At 44.2% G+C, this 7,416-nt stretch overlaps 1 pseudogene; it reads left to right on the top strand.

Annotated features, from left to right (window-relative positions):
- The first annotated feature begins 6,943 nt into the window (after positions 1–6,943).
- On the top strand, positions 6,944–7,105 carry LOC146029952 (U2 spliceosomal RNA; annotated as a pseudogene).
- Positions 7,106–7,416: the final 311 nt, after the last annotated feature.

Genomic DNA, 7,416 nt, shown 5'->3' with positions numbered 1-7,416 from the left:
CTATCTGACACTAATGAGGTTGGCCAGTTAGCTTGATGTAGCTTTTGGCCTAAACTGAATAAAAACAATATTGTGAACTGTAAAATTATCAAACTTAATGAAATTACTGGAAATGAATGCTATTGAGGTTAACAGGACTGTAAGAACAACAAAAAGCCACACCACTATGTGATTTTAGTTGTTTGTAATCAATTCTTGAAGACCAAAACATGCTACTGTACAGTGCAAAGTGCCTTCAACCATTAGAGTTTATAGTGCAAGTAACAGTGCCTCAGCAAAAAAACAAATTGATGGGCCTTGTCCAGTGATGGCTAACCTTGACACTCCAGCTGTTGTTGAACTACACATCCCAGCATGCTCTGCTACAGTTTTGCCATTTGGTCATGCTAAAAATAATGTAGGGCATGCTGGGATGTGTAGTTCTACAACAGCTGGAGTGTCAAGGTTAGCCATTACTTACCTAATCTGTAGGTGGCCTCTAGGCCTTTATTATTATTATTATTATTATTATTATTATTATTATTATGTTATTAATCCAGCACTGCTTCAATCAGTCATATAATATGTCACATTACCAGTTATACTGTATGCAGGTAAACAAGACGGTCCAGATCCAGGCTTTACTGACCAGGCTATACTAATATAAATTATATTTCTAATTTTGGTCATTTTTTTCCCTTGCTTCTGCCTCTCCTGTTTTCACGTCTTTTCAAGTTTGCAGTATGTTGTAGGGTTTTCCAATGCTAAAACAAAAGTCGTTTATATACTGTAGTAGCTGCCTTTATGGTGTAAAAACACATTTCCAGCAATTAACCTACAGTAAATTATGTGTTCCAAAATCAACTCACTGTTAATGGAGAATGGACCACCTACTAATAATTTATACCACTAAGGCTATTTAGCTGCAGCCAGAATCATTTGCTAATACTCTAACGAAAATGTTCTTTCTAGTTAGTACAATATTTTATTACGTTTTACTCTCCCCTTTTTTTTTTACATTTTTTTTTAATTCACTTGGGCCGCCCCTGTACACTAAACCTGCAGATGTTGCTGAGTCTCATTGTTTAAGTTCAAAGTGTGCCTAGGTCAAGAGTCGGCAGCCTGTTGATTCCAGCTGCTATTGCACTAAATGTGATCATCTGCCAGGCGCCACGGGAGTCGTAGTTTGATAAAAGCTGGGATGCTTCATCTACATCCAAGCAATGCAGATATTGTTATAGACACACTTATTTAGCTTTATTTTTTGTATAAACAAAAACAAAATTATTCCAGCAGCAAATATATGATTAACAAAGGATTTTGGAAATATAGATGTACAGCATCCAAAGGGCCTGGGTCTGAATCACACACAGGGCTTATTCAGACTTAGGGGGGGTATTCAATCTGGGATTACAGCTGTCGATCCCCGCCGACAGCCGTGGTCCTGGCCCGTTTGCGGTCAGAATGACCGCAAAACGACAGACGGGATTCAATGTTCTGCCTGCCGATGGGCGCAAAGGGGGCATGGCCGTGAAAACGGCCGTGGATTGTCGATCTGCAGCCTGGATAACGACAATCCACGGCCGTTATCGGCAGAACGGGCCTCACAGCTTCTGAAGTCGGGCCCGTTCTGCCGTGATCCCGCATCAATGCTGTCATTAATGACAGCATTGAATAGGGAGCCACCGCTATTTCCCACGTCGGAAATAGCGGCAGCAGATTGCATACCTCCCCGAATCGCAGCCCTGAGATTTAGCAAGATGGCTGATTATTGATAGAATGTGCATGGGTACAGATCGCATGTGCGAGCCCATTCTGCAAAAAAAAATCATTTATTTTTATCACAAGCCATTCGCAAGTTGGACGTCCCCATGAAAACACCGGACGTTCCCCAGGGAAAACAGGTGGGTCAATGACTGCATGGGGCAGGCAGCTGACATCACATGATGTCAGCCCCCATCCCAATTTCGGGGGTCTGCGGCGGTAATAAAAGTCAGTTCAGACTGACTTTTATTACCGAAGGACAGAGAAATCATTCGATGGTCATCGACCATCAAATTAATTCTTCTGTCGGACGGCCCTGACCTGTTCGCCAGGCTGCTAGTGTATGCTGCCTAGCAAACAGGTCTGAATCAGGCCTATGAGAATAACAGTATATACTGTTCTGAGCACTCGTCAGGGCTGTTTGCTCAGTGGAAGCAGCTGTTGGTGGAATTAGCCAGATCCCGTCTACATGGAATGCACAAAACAAAGAAAACAGCGCTCCAAAACAATTACAAGACAAGTGAATTAATTGTGCATAGGGCAATTTGATTGTACAGTATGTAATCACAAAAAAGAAAATGAGATAAAATAAATAAGAACAAAAGCTTGGGACCCTTGTGGGGAATGAGTGGTAATATAACCTGCACTGGAGCAATGAATAGGCTTCCAATATAAGGAGTCCAGTTGGATGAATTTACTTATTTATTAACATTATTTATTATTTATATAGCGCACACATATTCCGCAGCGCTTTACAGAGTATAGTTGAACATTCACATCAGTCCCTGCCCCCAGTGGAGCTTACAATCTATATTCCCTACCACATGTACATGCGCACACATACATTCTAGGGTTAATGTTTGTTGGAAGCCAATTGACCTACCAGTATATTTTTGGATTGTGGGAGGAAACCGGAGTACCCGGAGGAAACCCAAGCAAGCACGGGGAGAATATATACATCCATGATGCCCCAATGTACTTGGTGCAGTTGGAGGTTTGCGGTCCCAATTGGGGGGGCTTTATGGCATACAGCAAGTCCTCACCAGTGTACAGCTATTGTCCAAGAAGATAAACGCTCCATAGGGAAAAAACAAAGCAAGTGTCCAGAATATTGAGCAGCTAAGTGTCCCAATGATTTGTAGACGGGTCCCAAGGTATGCACCAACACGTTTCATTACCTCTAACTTTATCAAGGTGACTTGTTAGAGCTCAGTCCTGGGTATAAATGCCCTTCTCAATTAGTGAGCTATGACCTCATTACAAAAGTAATTCACTTGTCATATATCCAAAATATTATAAAAGACACGGCGATCAGAAAAGTATAAATGTCTAATTCATATATAAACGGTATTAAAATAATATACATAAAAAACATTAAATGAAAGATAAATAATCAATTAATGACCTTATGACCCTTCCTCTCAGTAAAACCGAAGAATAATATAATAATATTTGTTATATACTTCCTGTACCCTATATTTGTCAACCACTGCACCTTACTAGCATTACCTGCTGCCTCATTCCATAACTTACTGCCTGTCACCCTCTCCCTGCCACTCACTACCTCTCCCTGGTGTCACCCAATGCCTCTCTCCATCACCACTGCCCCACATCCTCTCCCTGCCATTTCAATGCATGTCATCCCATCACCCACTGCCTCTCTCCAGCACCCTCACCCGGTCACTCACTGCTTCTCCCTGACATCACCCACTACCTTTCTTCATCACCCACTGCCTCTCTCCAGCACCCTCACCTGGTCACTCACTGCTTCTCCTTGACATCACCCACTACCTTTCTTCATCACCCACTGTCTGTCACCCTCTGCTGGTCACCCAACGCCTCTCTGCATCACCCTCTCCCTGTCACCCACTACCTCTCCCTGGTATCACCTTATGTATTTAGCACCTTCTAGAAAATAATAGATAGTATCTGATTGGTTGCCCATAGCAACATCCCATCTGAAATAGAACATCCATCTTAGTAAATACATTGGGGGATGTATGTCACGCCATCACCCACTGCCTCTCTGTCACCATCACAAACTGTCTATAGCCCCCTCCAATTCCCATTTCAACCCACTTTCTCTCCCTAACATCACTTATTGCCTCTTTTCATTACCCACTCCCTGTCTTCCACTGCATATCCCTATCATAACCCACTGCCTGTTATCCTCTTATGGTCACCCACTGCTTCTTTCTGGCATCATCCATTGCCTGTCAACCTCTCCTGGTGAACTACTGCCTCACTTCTTAACCATCTATCTCCTAGTGCCTGTCACCTTCTCCCTGTCACCCACTGTCTCTCCATGGCACCACCCACTGCCTCTCTCCATCAACCACTGATTGTCACCCTCTCCCTGTCTTCTACCCTCTTTGTCCCCCTATTGCCTGTCACCCTCTCCTACTGCTTCTCCCTGACATCTCTCACTACCTCTCCCTTGCATAACCCACTGCCTGTTAACCTCTAATGGTCACCCACTGCATCTTTCCAGCATCGTCCACTGCATGTCAACCTCTACTGGTGAACCACTGCCTCATAACCTTCTGTCTCCCAGTGCCTGTCACCCACTGCCTCACCAGGGCACCACCCACTGCCTTTCCATGGCACCACCCACTGCCTCTCTCCATCAACCACTGATTGTCACCCTCTACCTGACTTTCACTGCCTCTCTCCATCACCTTCTCTGCGCCTCTATTGCCTGTTAACCTATCCCACTGTTTCTTCCTGACATCTCCCACTACCTCTTCTAATCATTCACTGTCTGTCACCCTCTGCTGGTCACCCATTGCCTCGACCTGGCATAACCCACTGCCTGGCATCCTCTCTCTGTCACCTACTGCATCTCTCTGTTAATCTCTACCTGAATTAAGATAAAGACCTATTATTTTACTTACTTTTTTTCCTGTATAAATCTTTAGTTGCTCACACACTGTACATTGCAATAACTAAATTTGCTTAAGACATTTGCTATAAGACATGTTTTAAAATGAATGTGGAAAAGAAAAGGGTAAGCAACACTATATATGAATTTCTAAGATATTATAAAATACCTCTAGTAGAGCATTGGATGGTCTATAACAACATTTTAATAAAACAATAGCATAGACCAGTGGTCAGGGAACTCGGTCCTCATTACCCCACACAGTGCATGTTTTGCAGGTCTCTTCACAGAATCACAAGTGAAATAATTAACTCCACCTGCGGACCTTATAAAATGTGTCTGTGAGTAATTAGTACACCTGTGCACCTGCTGGGTTACCAGCAAAACATGCACTGTGTGAGGTAATGAGGACCGAGTTCCCTGACCACTGGCATAGACAATAATGTGTAATAATATAAAATGCACCCACAGTAATAAAATATTGATGTATCCAGGAAAGTCCGTTCCTAGAAGTACCCCAAAATTTTTGAGGTAAGTAAAGATGGATAGTTACCGTCCCTGTGAGGATAAACAAAGAATTGGCAGTCCGTTCAAAGGTCCATGCGGTCGGCCCAAGATGGGTGTAAGTCATCGACAATCAGTTGGAGATATTGAGTAAGTGGTGTTTGTGTTCAACTTTGTAATCCAAGTAAGGAAATGGCTTGGGGAGCAGTGTGTTGGCAATGTTTGTATAGCCTCAGATGGGAAGGAGTGACAAGGTGTCTCCCAAGGGGTTGGTTCGGACTCAATCGAGGTAGTATTAAAAGCAGGTGGGGGAAGAAGCAATTGTACTTTATGAACACATACTGTGTTTATAAATAATCTAGCACCATTGTATGTTTAATGGGTTGGGATCATTTGGTCTAAAGCATGATGGTCGACAGTCATTATGTTGACACCATTAGGTCGACATGTGAAAAGGTCGACATGGTTCTAGGTAGAAAGGTCATTAGTTCGACAGGCCATTAGTTCGACAGTGTCTAGGTCGACAGTCAAAAAGTTGACATGGGGTTTTTCACTGTTTTTTAAACCAAATGTCAACACAATCAACATGGGCACAGTTTAAAGTGCACCGCATCCCCTCGTGTTGCTCACGCACGGTGCCTCGCTACGCTCGGCACACTATTTTATTCTCCCACCACGCCCTAGTGGATGGTAGGGCATGAAATACCGCCTGTCGGCACATATCGGCTCAAAAAACAGTGAAAAATCCCATGTCGGACCTTTTGACTGTCACCTTTTGACACTGTTGAACTAATGACCTGTCGAACTAATGACCTTTCGACCTAGAACTATGTCGACCTTTCCCATGTTGACCTAGACCCATGTCGACCTTTTCCCATGTCAACCTAGTAGTGTCGAGCTAATGACTGTCGACCATAATGCTGTAGACCAAATGACCGCATCCCATGTTTAATATAATGAAAAATGTGGGAAATTAATTTCACACAACCACACACAAAAAAGAAAAATATGTGCATTGCATATATATATAATTGTATAACATTAACTATGTAAATGAGTCCCCTTGATGAAGTCTGTTGGACGAAATGCATTGGTCTTTCACAGACTGTGCTTCTGCTAAAAGATAAGGAATTGCCTCTAATTTCTAGTGCTATCCTTTATGGGGTTTTTTGTATGCCTTTTTTTATGTGCCACCTACATTGTACAATTTTTATAGTGTCTTTTTATTCCTTGTTGTTGTATTTTTTAATTGTTTTTAAGTAGTCAAATGAAGTTACACCTTACTCATATGTCTTAGTTATATTTGAATGCAATTGTGACTAGAGATGTGCAGACTCAGATTTCAGAGATCAAAGCCCCCACGGACGTCATCATTCCGAGGCCGGTTCCGAGCAGCGCTTGGAGGTTCCCGCTTGACTCGGGTCCGTCCGCGTGGGCAAGAACGTCATCGCCCGGCACCGGATTTCGCAAGGCTTTAAATAGCGTCTGCCACGTCCGCCATCTTCACTCCAGTCTAGTAGTGGGTTGGGAGAGGGTGTGTTTGTGCTGCTGCTGGGGCTTAAACTTGAGCTTGACCTTGAATGCAATATTTTATTCGCTGGGGCTGTCTCTCTCGGTGCTGCTGTGTAGTCTAACTGTGTACTTGTAGTACTACTGTCTCCTCTGTGCGGTCTACCTCTGGTGTGCTGTGCTGTAATTATTTTATTCGGTGGGGCTGTCTCCCTCAGTGCTGCTGTGTACTCTGTTCTCCTCTCTGCTTAGGGTGGGATCTCCCTAGCAAGGAGGACAGTCTAACTGTGTACTTGAAGTACTACTATCGCTTCTCGGCCTTTTGGCTAAGATCAAGTGTAGTATCTGTTCTTATCAGTTGGGTCTGGACCGCCCCCCCTGGCAGAGAATAGAGAAAGGCCGGACTAAACCACCTTGCTACTGAGCTGAGGATTAGTGAACCTCATGTTCTGGGCGGGGGTAAAGTCTGGCTGAGTATCTTCATCCTGCCGTAGTGGGGGGTACACACTCTCCTACTGGTAGGGACGGGAGAAGCATCGGGCCTAGTAGATGGGGCTCTTGTTCGGGGGTCTATAGCCTCTGAGGGAGAGTCACTCGAAAAGCCCGGTCTAGTATCCACTCCCAGGAAGACGGGAAAAGCTGGGGCCGAGTAGATTGCTCTCGGGTCCGAGGGAAACAGGTCCCCCCCGGCCAGGGAGACAGCGAAAAGCCCAGCCCAGTACTCAATCCCTGGGAGAGGTAAAAACGTCGGGACTGAGTAGGTGTTTTCTTCTCCTTCA

This window comes from Crinia signifera, chromosome 8, assembly GCF_055691185.1.
Source record: "Crinia signifera chromosome 8, ASM5569118v1, whole genome shotgun sequence".
Classification (NCBI taxonomy): Eukaryota; Metazoa; Chordata; class Amphibia; order Anura; family Myobatrachidae; genus Crinia; species Crinia signifera.
This window is presented reverse-complemented; position numbering and strand designations above follow the sequence as displayed.